Source organism: Alligator mississippiensis, chromosome 9 (genome assembly GCF_030867095.1).
Source record: "Alligator mississippiensis isolate rAllMis1 chromosome 9, rAllMis1, whole genome shotgun sequence".
Taxonomy (NCBI): domain Eukaryota; kingdom Metazoa; phylum Chordata; order Crocodylia; family Alligatoridae; genus Alligator; species Alligator mississippiensis.
In genome coordinates, this window is record NC_081832.1 from 54,236,837 (window position 1) to 54,254,778 (window position 17,942).

At 42.8% G+C, this 17,942-nt stretch overlaps 1 protein-coding gene across 1 annotated transcript in view; it reads right to left on the reverse strand.

Moving 5' to 3' along the window:
* Positions 1-17,942, reverse strand: part of TENM2 (teneurin transmembrane protein 2) — a 2,247,577-nt gene that overhangs the window by 1,947,162 nt on the left and 282,473 nt on the right. Inside the window, exon 3 of the mRNA XM_059733461.1 lies at positions 6,599-6,655. The gene's annotated coding sequence lies outside the window, so the exon portion shown is untranslated. The remainder of the gene's footprint in view (positions 1-6,598; positions 6,656-17,942) is intronic.

Consider the following 17,942-nt stretch of genomic DNA (forward strand, 5'->3'; position numbering starts at 1 on the left):
ATCTGTAAAGAAAAAAACTACAAAAGGGAAAACTGCTCAGGCAAAATTTTCTCCCCTTTCCCTTTCCCTAAACTAGAAGCAGAAGTAGACAAAAATACTAAAATCACTGTGATTAAATATGCAATATTTTTTTTCCAGGTATGCATCCTAGAGTGGACTACATAACTATCTTCATTGAATTGCTTTTAATTTTCAAGCAAGGATTTTAAGCATAATATTTAGCAGTTAAAAAGGTCTAAATTATTTCTCTTGCTCATTTTTGCACTGCCTTCATTTTTATGTTGGGAGTTAGAATGCCTTTAAACTTTGACAGCAGCTCTTCATTTGTGCTCTTCTGTACCAATTCTAATAATTTAATTTAATCACTTTACCTCTGCTTTCTTTTTATTTCTCTTTAAGAACATTTTTTCTTGCTGACACTACTTATAAGTATGTCTGAAAACTATACAGATCTATTTGCTAATCAATGGGAGTGTCTACACATGCTTTTACATGCACCTAAACTTAACGTGCATTTGCCTAATGCACATTATGGTGATTTAGGCGCACATCTACACATGTTCACACTAAGGTGCATTAACGAAGTGTGCACACCAACTTGGGACTAAAGTTTGTCTCAAGTCAGTTGACATACACAGCTTTAATGTGCCTTAGCGTGTTTACACTTGCATTAAAATATGTGAAAGAATGAGAGAGAGTAAACAGAGCCCCCAGGGTGCTTTATGTACCAGACAGCTGAGACTAAGGGAGGAAGAGCAGCTGGCAGTGACAGAGGGAAAATGAAAGTAAACAGAGTTTACAGCTGCAGCTGGAGGCCAGTGAAAGAAGAAAGAATCACAGCAACACTTTTAGAGCAGCCTCTTGCTCCAGATTGGAGGAGGGAAGCTGCCAAAAACATTTCCAGCCCTGGAGGGAGGCAAGGAAGATGTCCTTCTAAGGTTAGAGCCATCTTGGTGGGTTTTTGTTTTGCTTGGAAGAGAGATCCTACCGAGGGACTGTGGCTGCATGGACTGACTCTAAAGGGAGACTGAAACAGTTGTGTCTTGGGTGTTTGAGCCTAGTCTAAGGCCATACCCTGTATGTGGGTGTGTGTTGGACTAAGACTGTGGTCACCCAGGTGGCAGGCTACAGAGGACTATTAAGATAGATATTAAGGTCAGAAGGGACCTCAGCAGATCATTGAGTCTGACCCCCTGCCCCAGGCAGGAAAGAGCGCTGGGGTCAGATGGAATGGATTGGGTGGGGTAAAGGGGAGGTCTGGAGCCCCACAGAAGAAGACAGAGATTGAGACCTGAAGGATCGTCTCAGGGTATTGTCTCTTATTAACATTGTACCAACAAAGTCATGGCAGAAGAGAAAAGTAAGATCAGTCTCCTGGCAGACCAGGTGATCTGAGATTAAAGTCCATCCTGTCACTGCCTGTAGGGAAATGAACTCTCATCAGTGGCAGTAAGCCCTACAATACCTCCAGTCATCACAATGCGCTTCAGCTCTTTGTGTCTAAAATTGATACCTGCTTTTGCAGGTATCAAATTTAGGTATGGATAGACTAAAATTGCCATTATAAGGTTCATTAAGGGTGCTCGTGTGTAGACCCACACTGTTAATGAGCCTTAAATTGGCATGTGTAGATGCATCCAATAGGTCTGGAATTGCTTGTGTTGGGAGAAAAAGTACTCGATAGGCTTTAAAGCAAGTATGTCATTTTCCCCCCACATTGCCACAATTCATTTTTGGAAACTTTTGTGTATTACCCAGATTCTGTAAGATGAAGTAGTTAAATAGTTCAAAGTATTTATTTTATTTGGAAACTAGTATCCATAGTATTATATTTTTCTGTTGTTGACAATGGCAGGTAGACAACACTGGAGCAAGCCACTGGGGAAAAAAATGCTGTATGGATAGTATCATCGCATTGTACTGAATATAACTGAGCTGAGCTTTGGACAGGCAGCTTTAAAATCTTACCCCTCATTTAAATGTATATTCATATTTCACAATGTGACTTCATTCTAGGAGTCTGATTCAACTGAACAATTAAGCATACACTTAACTATAGACACATGCTTAAAACATATTGAAGTCAAGATAACTTAACCATTCTTTAAATGTTAAGTATATACTTCAGTGATTTGCTCAGCTGGGATGGACTACTATTTAGGGCTTTCTGTAAGTGATAAGCACTTCTTTAAAGGAAAGAAGATGGATGAGTAACCTCTATTAAGTCAGGTGCCTAAGAGTCTCAGATAATCTAGGCACTAGATATATGAAGTATACCTTCTTGAAATAGACAGCATTTGGATTTTAAAAAATGCTAGCACCTATACAACATTCAATGCTTTGATATCCTGTTTAGTTCCATAACTCCAAGAATTCCAAGCCATAAGTAAGAACTTGCAGAAACAATCTCACTGCCATTGGGTAATGAATGATATTTCAACCTCAAAAAAGGACTAAGCACTAGACTGAGAACTGCAGCTGTGATCTTGTGAAATATAGCACAATTTACATTGCAGAATAAGCATCAAGTGATAGGAACAAGAAATCCTTGTGGCTTAGTCTACAGATGAGTAAATCAGATTTCTAGAAGTCTGAAGAAGCCTTTCAAAGTAGGTATTTTTAAATATCTATATTTAAATATCCTAATATTTGTGTGTTAAACTGCAGCATTATAGAACAAAGTTAGCTTCCATTAGGCAAAATTCTAACCTTAAAATATGCATGGGGTTGGAAAGACTTGAAACATCAATAAGGACTAGGTGCAAAAATTCATAAAAGCCTGTAGCTTTCTGAAATTTTGCTAAATTATGCAACTGATTTACAAAACGTTTACAAGTACAATACACTCACATATTGTTTGATGTTGGGGGAGAAATGCAGATTAGAAAGATTAAAAGGTCCCTACACCAAGGGCAAGAAGGAAACTTACTGCTAAAGATAAATGAAATCAAAGATACAAAACCTGTGAAGTAGGAGAAGCAGGAGATCCATGGTGTCTAACGACCATGTAGTAACTTCAGAGAAATAAGTTGTTACCTCTAAAAACACCAACATATCAGCAACTATGAATGGCTTCATCAAGAACAGAAGGGACGTGAAGATGGCCTGATCCTGTGGAGATCCCCGGTCCTTCCCTCCATGGTGGCAGCACCCCCCAGGGCTGCCCGGGCAGGCTGCTGGAGGGCTGGGTGCTGGATTCAAGCTGCGGCAGCACCTGGCCCATTAGTAGCACACTCAGGTGGTCCCAGGGGCTTATGCCACTGTGGAGGGAGGTACTGGGGCCCCGCCACTGCTTAGAAGCCACCGGTGGCTCATCCCCCACACTTGCGGGTAGGCTCTGCCAAAAAAATAAAAAAAGGCTGGGCCTCTTGTCAACTTTTTTTTCCCCAGTGGAGCATGCCTGTAGTTGGGCGAGCAGGGGGTAGTGAGTTGCCAATGAGCTGATCAGCCTCTGAGCTGTGGGGGGTGCCAGTCCTTCCCTTTGTGGTGTCTGCTAGCAGGCCAGGTGCTAGCTCCAAGCTGGGCTAGCACCTGGCCCACTAGCAGCCTGCCTGGGGGGCCCTGGGGGATGTTGCTGCCATGTAGGGAAGGACCAGGACCCTCTGCAGCTCAGGGCCCTCTGGCAGCTTGCACCCCAGCCATGGGCAGCCTCCATCAAAAAAAAAAAAAGATAATTGGATCGGGCTCCTTACCACTCCCCCCCCACCCCAGCTGGGACTTCCAGCACTCCATTCACTGTCCCTGCTACCTTCCTGCCACCTGAGACCATCTGGGAATGGGCTGGCTTGCCCCTGGGGCAGTGCAGGAAGTGGCATGAGGGCAGCTGGGTGTGCTGGTGGCTGGAGAAAGCAGCAGAGATGGTGCATAGGGCACTGGAATCCCATCAAGCCCAAGGGAAGCCCACAAGTACCACCCTCCTCGGGTCTTCCAGCACCCAATGTACCATCTCTGCCACCTCTTCTGGCTGCCAGCACATCCAACTGCCTTCCTGCCACCTCCTTGTGCTGCTGGGTATGCTGACAGCCAAAGAATGTGGTGGGGATGGTACACAGGGTGCTGGAAACCCAGGTGGGCTTGGGGATGGATGTATCACTGCAATGTGTTAGGTAGCAAACTAAAATATATTGGGGTGTGTTTTAGTTCGCTATGTAACAAAGTCATTTATATCGCAATATGCTGCTGCACGTCTAATGTGTGACACAATTAAACTGCTATAAAAGGACAATTAAACTGCTAAAAAGGGCAATTTTGTCATGTGTACAAGTGCCCAGAGAAGCTGATTCAAAGTGAACTAGAACTAGTAACTGTAGCAACAGATAGTGGTGGACAATGGACAAGTTGCTCAAACAAAGCCTGTTGAATGTTAAAATATTGCCTACACCCGTCACCAATTACAGCAACTATGTTTTGGACACCTGAGATTGACATCAATTGAATGAGGTATACCTCCTGCAAAGTCCAACCCATAAGCCAGATTGGGCCAGTTGTGGACTCCATTTCCCAGCAGACTCTGAGGAAGCAGCTCCTTTTGGCTGCCACTATGGAATCCAGACCCACTGCTCAGGCACCTCAGCCTGTCCTCCCCAGACGCATCACAGGGGTTAGGACCCATTCAAGCAGGGTGGCTGGGCTTGGGCCATAGAAAGGAGTAAGACAGGCAGGTGGAATTGGGGAGACACCAGGATTTATGGTGCTGACAGAGCAGGGCCAGAGCCAGGGGAAAGCCATGGTTTGCTGCCCACACACCTTTGCAATGAGCATGCATTCCATTGGCAGGAGCATGCAGCAAGTGCAGTGCGGCTCTTCCCTGGCTCTGGCCCCGCACTGTCATCACCATAAAATCCTGGTCCCAGCCCTGGAGCAGCTCCCCACCCAGCTGCATGCTTTGCCCACATCACTATCCGTTGATCTTCATGGAGACCCTGTAAGTGCGGGACTGTAACAGTGCAGGACGGTGACAGCATGGGGCCAGGGCTGGAGAACAGCTGCTGAGAAATGGACTACACCATTTTGTCCACCTCTGAGCTATACTGTAGGTGCTCACCACCTGGCATAAAGCCACTGACTTCGAGCATTTTCATGAATCAATACTCAAAACTTGGGGCCCTATTCATGGTCATTTGATTTTCATGTGCAAGAGCCAATACTTTAGTGTTTATACAAGTTTCAAGTACAGATAATAAGAACTTGCTCTCACATGTCATGGCATACTTTTTGTGTTCTGAAATGGTCTCATTTATTTTAACATCACAAACAAATCCTTTCAGCTGCTGATTATACACACTCCATGACTCTGCTCCACCTAATGCTGCCACTCCAGCTTTGGTATTTAGTCAATAATTACTTTACATCCACTAGATGACACTACAACAGGCAGTGAATGCTTCCACACTACAATAGGGGGAAAAAAGTTCATTAGGTTCCAAATACCAAGTAAGTATTCAGAATTTTCCAGTTATTTAGTGTTTGAAGTAGCTGTTGTTTCAAACCACTTTTATGCTCTAAATATATGTGTATAGTCTATGTATGACAGTATAACATTTGCTTTACTTAGTTGAAATTGTTATAATACCAATTTTCTTCTTTTGTCAATGCATCCTCATTTACCCCCATAACAGGATATCAGAAAGTAAGCTCTAGCCTCCTGCTTAAACCAAGTAAGATATATTGCTTCACCAGGTCTAACAAAAAATCAAAGTCAATACCATCCTCTGTGACAAAAAAATGAAAGAAACTTTAAAGTTATGTTCTTTTTTTTAATAGTACTCTTATTTATCACCAGGATTCATCAGACCAATTTGTGAATTTAATTTCAGTACTTTTTTAAATATAACATTATGCCAAAGGTAAGAGGACTTCAGTTTAAAGTAAGAACATGTCTTATCAGTGATACCGTATTTCTTATTCCAGATAGAAGTTACTAGTTCATTCAATCTACCTATTAGCTGATCATTTAGAGAAAGACATTACATCAGTGTTCCTAAACAATTATTCACTGGCCAGTTTGAATCCTAATGATTAAGATTTGATTATCATTATACTAATTCAGATAACAACATGTATTGTTAGTAGCCATGAAGTTATACTAACTCTTTTTAAAAATGTAACCACAGTGTTATCTTGACTTCTTGAACCATTGAATTCTCAATAGGTCCACTGCACACTGGGCAGCTAGTTCTCATTTGTCTTAAATAGTGTCCCAAAAATACAGAGAAATGGCCAGAGAGCAATGGAATACTTAACAGTTGACACTTTGTAACAGTACATGCACAGTATTCACAGGTAAGATGCATGGGAAATTGGTTTGCAAGAAGGATCCATCCGCACCACCTCACATTCATAGGCACTGTCATATTTCAAATGTGATCCTTATACAAATGTTATGTTGCCATAAAGATTATATTAGTTTTGGTCATAGTCTTATTGATAATGCACCATAAACAGTCACTAAAATAAGTTAATTGTGGTTAGCTACCAGGGAAGGCTCACTACATTCAGTTAGCTATCATTTGAACAAAAGTCATAATTTGAGTTCTTTGATGGAGTGAACTGCATGACAGACAAAATACACACTGCTGTACATCTGAAAATCTCTTACCTTTCAATATGAGGAGCTATGCTTTCAGGAGACAAGTGATAGACAAGATACGAGCACCTGTAACAGAATGAAACACAATTTTCACTAAAGTTGAAAACAAGGAAGTTGGTTGATTTTTAAATGAATATCAAAGTTGATTTCATGTGCTCTTAAATGTTTGCGTAAAAGAAATCTGGCAATATTCTAGGCAAAACAAATTTGTTCTAACCCAATTTACAGGGTAATTGAAACAAATCTAGTTATAACATTAATGAAAGAGCTTTGGCTGAGATTCCATAATATTTGTAGGGGGAGCTTCAAAACCACTCTGAGTTGTCCTTGTCCAGCATCTTCTCTCATACTTAAATTATGTCTTTGGAGTAGATAATATGCAAACAATAGTGAAAAGATGGTATCTCTCACAAGCAGACCCTGGTCACTAGAAGATATCACAACACAAACTAAAAAATTAAATAGATTAAGACCCAACCATAAAACTATCATTAACTTTAAATGGAGCGAACTTGTACCAATAAAGAATGTGTTTGAAATGTCTCCTCACCAGTCTGGCTTGAAGTTCTATGTATTTGCCTTTACAAATCTCAAATAAAAAAATTACCTTGAAATTTGTCCCTAATTTTTCATCCAATATAACATTATTTAAGTTCACAGGGCTACAATGTGTGTCTGGCTATAAACCAGAGCAGGACAGAATACTATGAAATTAGTTGTTTGTGCTGATCCGTTTCCATCTGTCTTTGATTTGTTCCTGCAGTAAGCCAGAGCATCCTGAGATGCTAATTAATATGTTGTGTATAGTTTTCAGATCATTATGCAAGAAAGGTCATTCCTTTCTAGTTCAAATATGTGTAGTATGTCAACATTTGATTCTAGGGCTCTGAATTAACGTGAAAAACTTCTACTATTACAGGCCATTAATGATTTTTGTGTTATATAACCTCTCCAGGAGTAGTAAACAATTTACATTCCTGCAGTTTAAATTAATAAATAGCTCTGGGTTTCTTGTATCTGGCAAGTAAATGCATGAAGACCTTCTGTATCCATTGGGACATTTTGACTGATCTGTGTATTAAACCCATTCTAGTGAGGTGAATGGTTTCATGAGGCTTTTATGACAACAACATGGGTTGGTAGAATACAGATAAGTATTCTCCAGAGATTCTTGTTCTTCTCGTTGATTAAAGAAGCAGGAAGTTACAGGGAAATGCTGATGCATAATCCAAATGTTTAAATGCCAACATTATGAAATCAGCAGATGCCCTGTAGCCAGCCTATTCTGTCACAAAATATAATCTTGTCAGAACTTGCAAAGCAAGACAGAATATGTTCAGTATTTGGAGAAAATGGGCTTCTCGAAAGAAAGTCCAGAGCTACAGGAAGTCATACTTGTGACTGGATAGGCAAGCCTGCTCATCAAGTCATGGCTCTACCACTGTATTAGAGGGCCAGTAGCTCTTTCAGTGCTGGACCAGTTTATTTAAAACTATCTCCCAATGCTTGTACATGCTTTAAATACACATGAACACCCTGGTGTGTCTACATTGCCATAAAACAGCTACCATCAAATGAATCCCAGTCCATATATATTAGCTGTAAGTATGATAATGAGACGGAGTAGCTAGTTACTTTAGAGTGCTGCTGAGCATACATCCAGTGCTCCTGGACATACTCCTGGACTTTCTCGAGTGCGTTTATTGGCACGTGTGCAGGGATGCTCTTGGTTAACTACATTACCTCAGTTTTGGGATGTCATGACAGTGGAGCAAAAGCATGACTCATGGTAGTGCTCCCAAGCATGGCATGGAGGTGGTTTGGAGATGCCTTAAAGGGCCTATTGATTATAATGGGAGATTAGGCACCTAGGGGAAGATCCAAAAAGCTATACAGAAGCTTAATATGAACTATTTTTACTAATGTAGACACCACTTGAAGTTTAATTTGGACAGATATTTTACATTTCTCTGAAGTCTATTCACAAACTCCAAGCCTCGCCCCCAGACTACTTAATAAACATACACAAAACACAATCTTTGGAACAGAAACCAGGGCCTGTGACTCTGTTCTCTGAGGAGTACTTTAATTACTGGGCTAGAGAGCCACGTTCCCCCCCTCTCTGACGCAACGTGCTCATGGGTGACTGGTGCCTCTAGAGTCTGAGGGGGCACCAGATCGCTGATGGTGGAGAGTCCCCCAGTGGTGGAGCTGGAAGTACACTTCCACTAGCATGTCTGGTTTCGCAGCTGGTGCTTCCAGCGCAAAAGCAGTGATGACAGTAGCATCAGCAAGGCAGATTTCCCCTCCCTTCCTGCTTCCTGACTCCCTGCAGCCTGCACTGACCCCATGCACTTGGATTCAGACCCCACCCAGAAGCTCCCTGTCCTCCTGAACCCTGCCACCCTGCCTCTCCTTCAGTTGCGAGGCCTGGTGTGGCCTTGATATGGGCACACAGGAGCAGCATGGCTTGCTGAAACCCCAAGAGCAGTCAAGGAGGGAGAAGCCCCCATTGGAACGTCCACCACTCTTGGACTGATTGAGGGGGCAGGGCAGTGAATCAGGGTTAAAGGGGCCAATGCAGGGCAGAGGGGTTATTGAAGGGGCAGGGGAGCAATCTGGGGGAAGTGACTCAGGGATTGGGGGGGTGGTTTAGGGGCAGCATCTTGGCAGCTCCCCACCCACCTGCTCCCCTGCTCCTTCTTTCCTCTTGCTCCCTCCAATCCTGTCCCCTGCATCCTGACTTCCCTACTCCCCCTTCACCCATCCTCCCCCTTCTTCTACCCTCCCCATCCTCACCTACCTGTTGCCTAGCAGTTCCCAGCTGTCAGTCTAGGGCTGTAGATCCTAGGTAATAGGTAGTCCACCTGGGAGCAGTGTTTGGTGAATACCCAGAAGTTAACTTAAGTTGAGCTAGGTAGCACAGCCCAAAGATAACCCTTACCTGAAGTGGCTCAATTTTAAAATAGCTACAAGGCACTTAGAACATGTTAATGAGTCATAATGTGTGATCATTCAAATTTTAAGTGCTCTTCACAAGGTCTAATTGTAATATGTAATCTCACCCATATAGTATCCAGGAGGACATGTAACCTGGGTCTCTCTCATCCTGACAGAGTGCTCTAATCCATATCGGAATTTTTATATGTGATCCCAAAGCAGTGCCAGGTGCTTTTAATTACTGAGCCATGCTAATTAAAAGCACCTGCACATCATGTGTATCAGCAGCGCAGCACACCTTCGTACTGAGAAAATGGTAGTAGTGCACTTTGAACTAAAGCACACCAAACACGTTTTAGTTCAAAATGTACCCCTGCCATTTTCTCAGCATGCAGGCGCACTGTGCCTCTGATACACACGATACATGAGGCTGCCAGAGCACATCAATTTATGTGGTGCAGCAGACTAGATTAATTGACACTGTTCCAATGCACTTGATTTCTAACACATTGGAGCAGGCTCCATGCATGTATGTAAGTGTCCTATTGTATGACAGTGCTCACTTCTATCTCCAGTCGTATAACTGCATTAAAAAAGTAAAAAAACCAAAGAAACTCAAAAAGCCTTCCAATTTTAAAATAAACAACTAGGTGCTTAGGACCAACAAAGGGTTTAGAGTTCTGAATTCTGCTTTAACATAGGTATCCCTCTGTAGCTTAGTGCTCCCAAGATGCTACAGGCTCAAGACACATGACTCTTCTTTTTTATGTTGGCTGGCTTGTATAGCTCTCCATGACTTGTATAGGGAAGGACGTTAGGTGCCTAAAATAGGGTTGTAGATTCTACTCCAGGAGTTAGGCTCCTAAAAATTAGGAGTTGTGATGCTACTTATTACAAGACCTATTTCCATTTGTGAATCTACTCAAAGTTTGTATCACAAAGCTCAAAAGGTAGTTGACACTGAAGCTTGGAGCAAAGGATATACAGGTGGTATTGATCTGTATAGAGCTGTTCTGTGGCTGCCTCCGAAGGCAAGTTAGCCCATTGTAGCTATTACCAGCACAGATTTAAAACAGTCTCCAGGCCTGTCAAGGGCTACAATGAGTCAAGGAGCTTCAAGTTTTTCCTTTACAAGTCATCTTCACTCAGCAGAAGGGGGCAGTTATGCATATTTGGTTTCAGATCCAAAAAAAAAACAAACCTTCAGAAATGCACATTCATAAGTAAAGAAAAAGCAGGGGGAAAAAATTACAGAAGGATAGAAATCAGTGGTAGACAAGTAATCATATTCAGGAGAAACTCCCTATGTATTGGCCTGTCAATTGCTAGCAGGCCTATGTTAATCACTTTGAACATTTTCAGATTCTACTGCAATACCACAAATAACACAACCCCCAACCTCTATCATCAACTTTGAGCTAAAACACAGCCTAAAAGAGGAAATGTACATTACAGAATCACAAATGAATATTTGTTATTCAGCCTGACACTGATTTGGCAAAAATGCAATTAAAGATAAAAGCTGTTAGTGCAGGCTTGTTTATGCTTACCAATTAAAATTATTTTTGACAATGCTACAGGACTATAATCAGTCTAATGGCTTTTATGGAATTTCAATCTTTTACAGATTGGTTTAAAATATTAATTATAAGTCTTAGTTTAAAATAAAATGCTAGATGTCTATTATATAGTCAGGTAGAACACTCAAGAAGCCTCATTCAGGCTTGTGATTGTATCTGTTACACACACACACACACACACACACACACACTGGATCTGTAGCACAGCACACAGAACTTAGACAATGAATTTTTGAGTAACAAGAAGTGCTGCACAGCTCCCATTAAGAATATTCTACTCAAATAATAATTTTTCTGATAATCCAAAATATTTTGCAACAACTTCCATTTCTTTATTATCTTCTGGGTATTATTTGGCAGGTGACAGCCTTCTTTCTAACCCAGTGTTTTGTCTCTAGGAACAGGGTCCTTCTCTTCTGAATTTAAGGGGAGAACTGGGAACAGTCGCTCTTTCACTAGGCTTTAGGAGCATCATCTGCCTTCCAAATTTTAAATTTCCAAAGTTTGCTGGAGTCCTGAAATGAATGGAAAGTTATACCTGTAAGTGGCTGGAAGCCTGAAATGCCTCTGTCGTCTTCTAAAACTAGTTATATTTCCAAAAGGACCCTTGCAGAGTTGAGAAAAAAATCAGCCTTTCTTTAGTTAGGCCTAAGCCTCAGTGCCATAATTTCTTTAGCAACCAACATATATCTTTAAGTCACAGGCAGTCAAAGAATTCAATGCAGGCATTGCCAGCAGGGGAACCTGGTCTTTTTATTTACAGAGCCAGTGATGATGCTAATTACCTAGGTTTACCTGCATGTGGGGAAATAAGGATTACAACGGGCACTTCAGCATTCCTCTCATGCTTCCACTGTCACTCCACAGTGTCCTCTATCACCTCTCTGCTGCCAGTAACAACAGTTTGTACAACATGAGCAATGAATAAATACGGCAGGGGAAAAGAAGGTATTTTTCTTTCTTAATTTTTACCAGGAGATTGGATGATGGCCGGCACAGCCAGTAAAAAGATGTGCCCATTCAGTGACATGTCCATCAACCCATCCTCAAGCAGCCATGCATCACTGCATCCCTGTGGGAAGGCAGCTGTGTCAATACTGCCTGTCCTCCTTGCATACCCCTGAAGGGCCATGTATCCTTCCTGATATCAAAATCCAAATTACATCATCTTTTACCAGCACAAGGAAAATCAAGTCCAAAATTGAAGAGGAAAAGTACTTTTGTCCTTACAAACCTCAGAGTAAGAGACCCACTGTATTATATAACAACATGCTTCACCTTTGTTGATCAATGTTCCTTCCTCTCAGTCACAGTGACTCATTTCCACAGATTGAGTATCTCTCTCTCCTGATGGAGCAGGAAAATCTCTTCACAGAGTCTGCAGTGTGGACCACTGCACTAACATCCATCTCTTGTACACAGCATGAAGGTTAGCACCCAGCACCTGGGGCTGCAAATGCTAAGATCAGCTGATCCCAGTCCTGTGCATCTGCGTAGTTTTAGATTGTGCCATGGTGCATAGTGCAGTGCAGTTGTAGTTGTTCTGCTGCATTGCTGAATCTGACTGTCCTCATGTTGTGAGAAATGTGTGATAATAACATGAAGTGAGAAAGGAGGTTGAGATCAAACAATAAAAGCACTTCTCAGGTAATGACTGAGAATATTGCAGATGCCTTTATAGTAATGATTCTGAACAGAGGTGCCATACCACCTTGGGGTGCTGGGAGATCCCAATAGAAATAGAATCTTAGAAAAACAGGGTTGGAAGGGACCTCAGGATGTCATCTAGTCCAACCCCCTTCTCAAAGCAGGACTGTCCTCAACTAGATCATCCTAGCCAAGACACTGTCTAGCCAGGTCTTATAACCTCCAATGATGGAGATTCCACAGCCTCCCTGGGTAACCTGTTCCAGTGTTTTACTACCCTTCTAGAAAGAAAGTTTTTTCCTAATATCTAACTTAAACTTCCCTTGCTGCATCTCCTTGTTCTGTCATCTGCCACCACTGAAAACAGTCTTGCTCCATCCTCTTTGTAACCACCCTTCACAGACCTGAAAGCTGTTATGAAATCCCCCCTCAGTCTTCTCTTCTTCAGACTAAATAAGCCGAGTTCCCTCAGCCTCTCCTCAAAAGTCATGTGCCCCAGCCCTGTAACCATTTTTATTGCTCTCCACTAGACTCTGTCCACATTCTTTCTGTAGGGGTGGAGGCAAAAATGGATGCAGTATTCCAGATGTGGCCTCACCAGTGCTGAATTTAGAGGAATAAACATTTCCATTAGCCTTTCTCACAACAAGGAAACAATATTGACTCATTCAGTTTATTGGCCACAGTGATGCAACATCAGGCCTTCGGATAAGAAGGTAAAAGCTTTCCTCCTTCTGTCTGGTGCTCTGCACCTGCCCTGCCTACTTCAGCAGTGTCTGAGGCTACTCCTATAAGGACTACTGCCGCTGCTATCCTTCCCCACCCACCCCCTGTTCCCTAGTAGCCCCTGTGATGGCTGGCCCCACACTTCCAGCAGTGCTCTCTAATGAAGGAGGACAGGTACATAGACCTGTGGATGTGGGGCCACAGCTGTGCTTTCCAGCCTGGCTCAACCCCTCTGCTTCTCCCATGTTCCCATTGTCACTTGACAATGCATGAGACCCCAGAGGAGCAGCCTTGGTGACAGAGGCTGCCCTTGCCTTTGCAGATATAGACTGGGGGCAGGGAGGAAGCAGACAAAAAGCAGGGCACAGGAGCATTGGGTCCCACCTTCAAGACCCTTACCTGGAGCCAGCTACATGAGTAGTTCTCAACCATTTTAATCTTAAGGTACCCCTCCTTCACTTTTCTGAATTTAGATTGCAGCTCAGTGATTCTAAAATGGGGTTCTGTGAAATTCAGAAAAGTAGGGGTATTGTGAGGCTATAAAGGTTAGGAAGTATAGTGTCTCTTGGAGTATATACACTTGGATAGCACAAGAGAACTCTTATTAGTGAAGAGCCCTTAAAATGCATAGATAATTATAGTGGGTAGGCAATACTAAAACAATTCCCAGTAATTGAGAAAATTACAGGAGGAGAATACACACACTAAATCTTAGTCTAGGCACTTAAAAAGAAGGACATTACATATTTCAATTAGGCTACTCAAAAGGAAAAATACCATTCTCTTTGTGATATTTTTAGGTCAAGCCCAATATAAGTGGAAATAAAAATAAAAAATGGTTCCCAAAGGATTTTCAGAAAGCAGTGAAAGAATTAGGCCACTGCTGCCATAACCAGAGATATACTGCCTCTGGAAGACTGTTTTCCTTTATTTTGGTTCTCTTTTGTACCTGAGTAGAGAGGTCAAGTGAAACACCTTTCCTTTCTCAGGCCAAAATACAGAAGGCAGTCTGATCACATGGAATAGGATCAGGCCATCATGGGGAAAACATAAAGAACCTGCACAAAGCATGAGGTCCGGGTGACCTCTTGTAAAGATCAAAGTACCCATGTACAGAGCATAATATAGTGTTCAGGTTCAAAAATTCAATCTCTACAGGTTTTCTGCATGTGCACAATCCATTTAAGGAATGACAATAGTAAATGGGCTTCCCAGTTTGCATATACCAAGATATTCACCTTGTGGCTCAATCTGAATTTGAAACAGCTGATTTTAAAAAGTTACTTTGCAACTTTCTTCAAATGGTTCACACCATGCAGGTCTGAAGTCAATCTTTGCAGCAATTTCCATTTTTAGGAGTTTGGTATCAATTGTTTCTGGCAAAATTTTATACACTAGAAAAATCTGTCAAGTGGCTATAGCAACATGACAGCTCAGAGCATCACTTACTTTTCAGTTTTGCAGATTTCACAGCAGTATTTACATCCCAAAAGATAATAGGAAAGGGAAGAGACATTATGAGAGAATACACCTTCAGTGTTTTTAAACATCTAATTTCACTTCAAGAGTCAAATTGAAATCAATGAAGTGTCAAGGCTAAAAGAAAGGTTTAAAAAATATTTTGACAGATGGATGTTCAAGGACTTCAGTAGGTAGAAAAAAACAAAACAAAACACAGCAACTGAAGTGCATATTCTCTCCCCGACCCCACCTCCTTTATTAAAAAGAGATGTTTCTGGAAGCTAAAGTAATTACATTCAATATGTAATCCCATAAGGCTGAATAAGTAATGTTAAGGAACAGTTTCACTATTTATGTCTGGTTGCGGTACAAAGTTTAAAAAAAAAATGTTTTAGAGCCTTGAAATACACAGCATTGACCAAATACCATTAGTCAATCTAATTGCTACATATTCAGGGCTTAGGGGTGACTTACATGAATACGTGCTTAGTTAACATATTTAAATGTGCTATTTGTGACAGACATTGGAGGGTTGCTTACCTGACCGGATGGAGTCCCATGGCAAGGCTTGTCTCTTCGGAGACACTGCACTAGTGCAAAGGAAATTTATCCCAATGGGGACCCTATACTCAGGGCAAAATGAAGATGTCTTGGACAGGGATATCTCTGAAGAGAGAAAGAGTGGAAAAACCCCAACCACGGATTTGAAATCAAAGAGGGACAGCTAGAGAGAGCCCACAAAAATCCCAGCCTCAGGATTTGCCGGGAGGGTTTCTTTAAAAGTGGGGAACTTTCCCCGGCCAGAGAGAGGGAAAGGAGAAGAGAAGGGCACACACGTTGTGGGGAGAGAGCTGTACGGACTCAGTCACAATGATTTGCTCCCCTTGGAGCCTGCTGGAGCTGCGGTGAGCTGGTGATGGGTCAGAGGTGTACTCCCAGCCCCAGGATTCAAGCTGGGGCTTTTAAGGGAGCGGGCTGATTGATCCCTTCAGGCAGCTGCCTGAGGACTATGTGAGTTTGCTTGTGCGGAAGGAAGCCCTGGTCAGTGTGTGTAGGTGTGTGTAGATGAAACAGGGGTCCTAAATTGAAGCCATGGGTTTTAAAATACACCGCTTCAATTTAGGGCTGATTAAACCTCCATGTTGTGCACACACCCCACTGACTTACCTGCCTCTCAGGCACCTAAGCCGCAGAGGGAAGAACCAGGCCCCCACACAGCTCAGGCAGGCAGTCAGGCTCTAGGGGGTGGGAAAAAAAAGATCAGGCTTGCTGCTTTTCTTGGGTGAAGGCTGCTTTCCCGGGCTGCTGCTAGGCTGTCTGCAGGGCTTCCTGCAGAGCCACAGAGCTGCATAGAGCCTGGTGCTTTGTTCCGCAGCTGTAGGGGAAGCAAACTAAAACTCCTCTAAGGAGTTTTAGTTTGCTGCACCCCAAGTCATTTAAGGTGCATTATGCCGCCAAATTTCCTACAGTAGCTGGAATTAATATGCAATACACTGCTGAGGTGTGCAAACACCAACACCATTAAAGCGGTGCAAAAGCACTTAGCCTGCTTTAAAGTGCCATGCACATATGCCTCTTATTTTGTCTATACACAGTCTGTGTGTGTAATTCAAGTGAGGGGTGCATAGCTGCAGAAGCCAGGTCCAGTGCATCCCAGTGCTCAGACAAGGAGGGCAAGACTTGGGGAGCTAGCCCCAGTTCAGTGGATGTGTGACATAAAGGAAGGGTGTGGGCAGCAGGAGCCAAACCCAGTGCGCCCATGTGTTTACCCATGGGAAAAGTGTATCTGCTTTAGGCTGCAGCCTCAGCTGCATGGCTCACTGTGCAGGGGCCACGGCTCAGGGCAGTGTACATTGTGTGGTGCAAGAACACAGATGTGGGAGCAAGCGCAAGCAGTGTGGTTATGTCTGGGCCAATGTGGGAGGACCCCAGCTACAAAGGACCCACCATGGTGCACTGCAAGAAGCTGGGGATTGTGTGTAAATTCATTGTGCATAACGATCATTAGTAGTGTTTGTAAATAAGTATTCAATAGCTCATGTTGTAAATATTAAGCTATTTATTTATTAGTGAGTCAATACCTAATTATTGTTTACTCGTCTCCTTTAACCTATATGACACTGGACAGGTTATCAGTTTGAGAACCCAGTAGATACCCAAGTAACTATCTCTGTACCACCGGTGCTCCTTTTATGTACTATACATAGAGTTATTTTGGTAGCAATTTGTAATTTGTATGCACTTTAGTTATATCTTATTCTGTATATAATTCAATTGTACATAATTAAACATTTGTAAATAATTATATTGGTTGTTGCAAAGGGTTTGTAAGTGTAAAATGGGCTCTCTCTGCTGGAAAGCCCTGTTTTGGCTCCTAGGAGAGCCAAGTAAGGCTTAAACTACTGGGCATCCCAGAATTCCAACACTCAGACATGGCATGTGGGTAGTGCTGTGCGCCCGGGTTACATATGCACGTTGTACAAACCCTGTCATAGATATGCACCAGACATGGGAGTGGTCAGGGTTGGGGTCTAGAATACTGGAAGTCCAAGAGCTGTAGTTAAGGGTAAGAGAAGTGAGTATCAGTCAGAGTCTGAGGTATCACACCCAGGGTCAAAATAGTCAAATGGTCAAGGCCAGGCTGAAGGTCTGAAGCTGGGGAATCCAAAGCACAAAATGGGCTAGGTTGGGGCGAGGTATTGGGGTCCAAGGCAGGGCTGAGGCTGGAGCAAGGCAGGGGTAACCCTGGAGGCAGGGCAGGAACAGGGCTGGGCCAGAGCATTACAGAAAGAAGGTAAAAACAAGATGAGAGGATCACAAACAACCAGGCTATCACTGGTATGGTTGTGGCACTGTTACCAGGAAAAGACCCTAGGGCAAATGGAAGGGTTTTTATAACCCTGCTATCAAGGACTTCTGCCTTCCATTGGTTCCCCTTAGTCCCATGATCCCCCGTGAGGAGCCTCCTGGTAGGGCCCAGGCTCAGCTGGGTCTAGTGC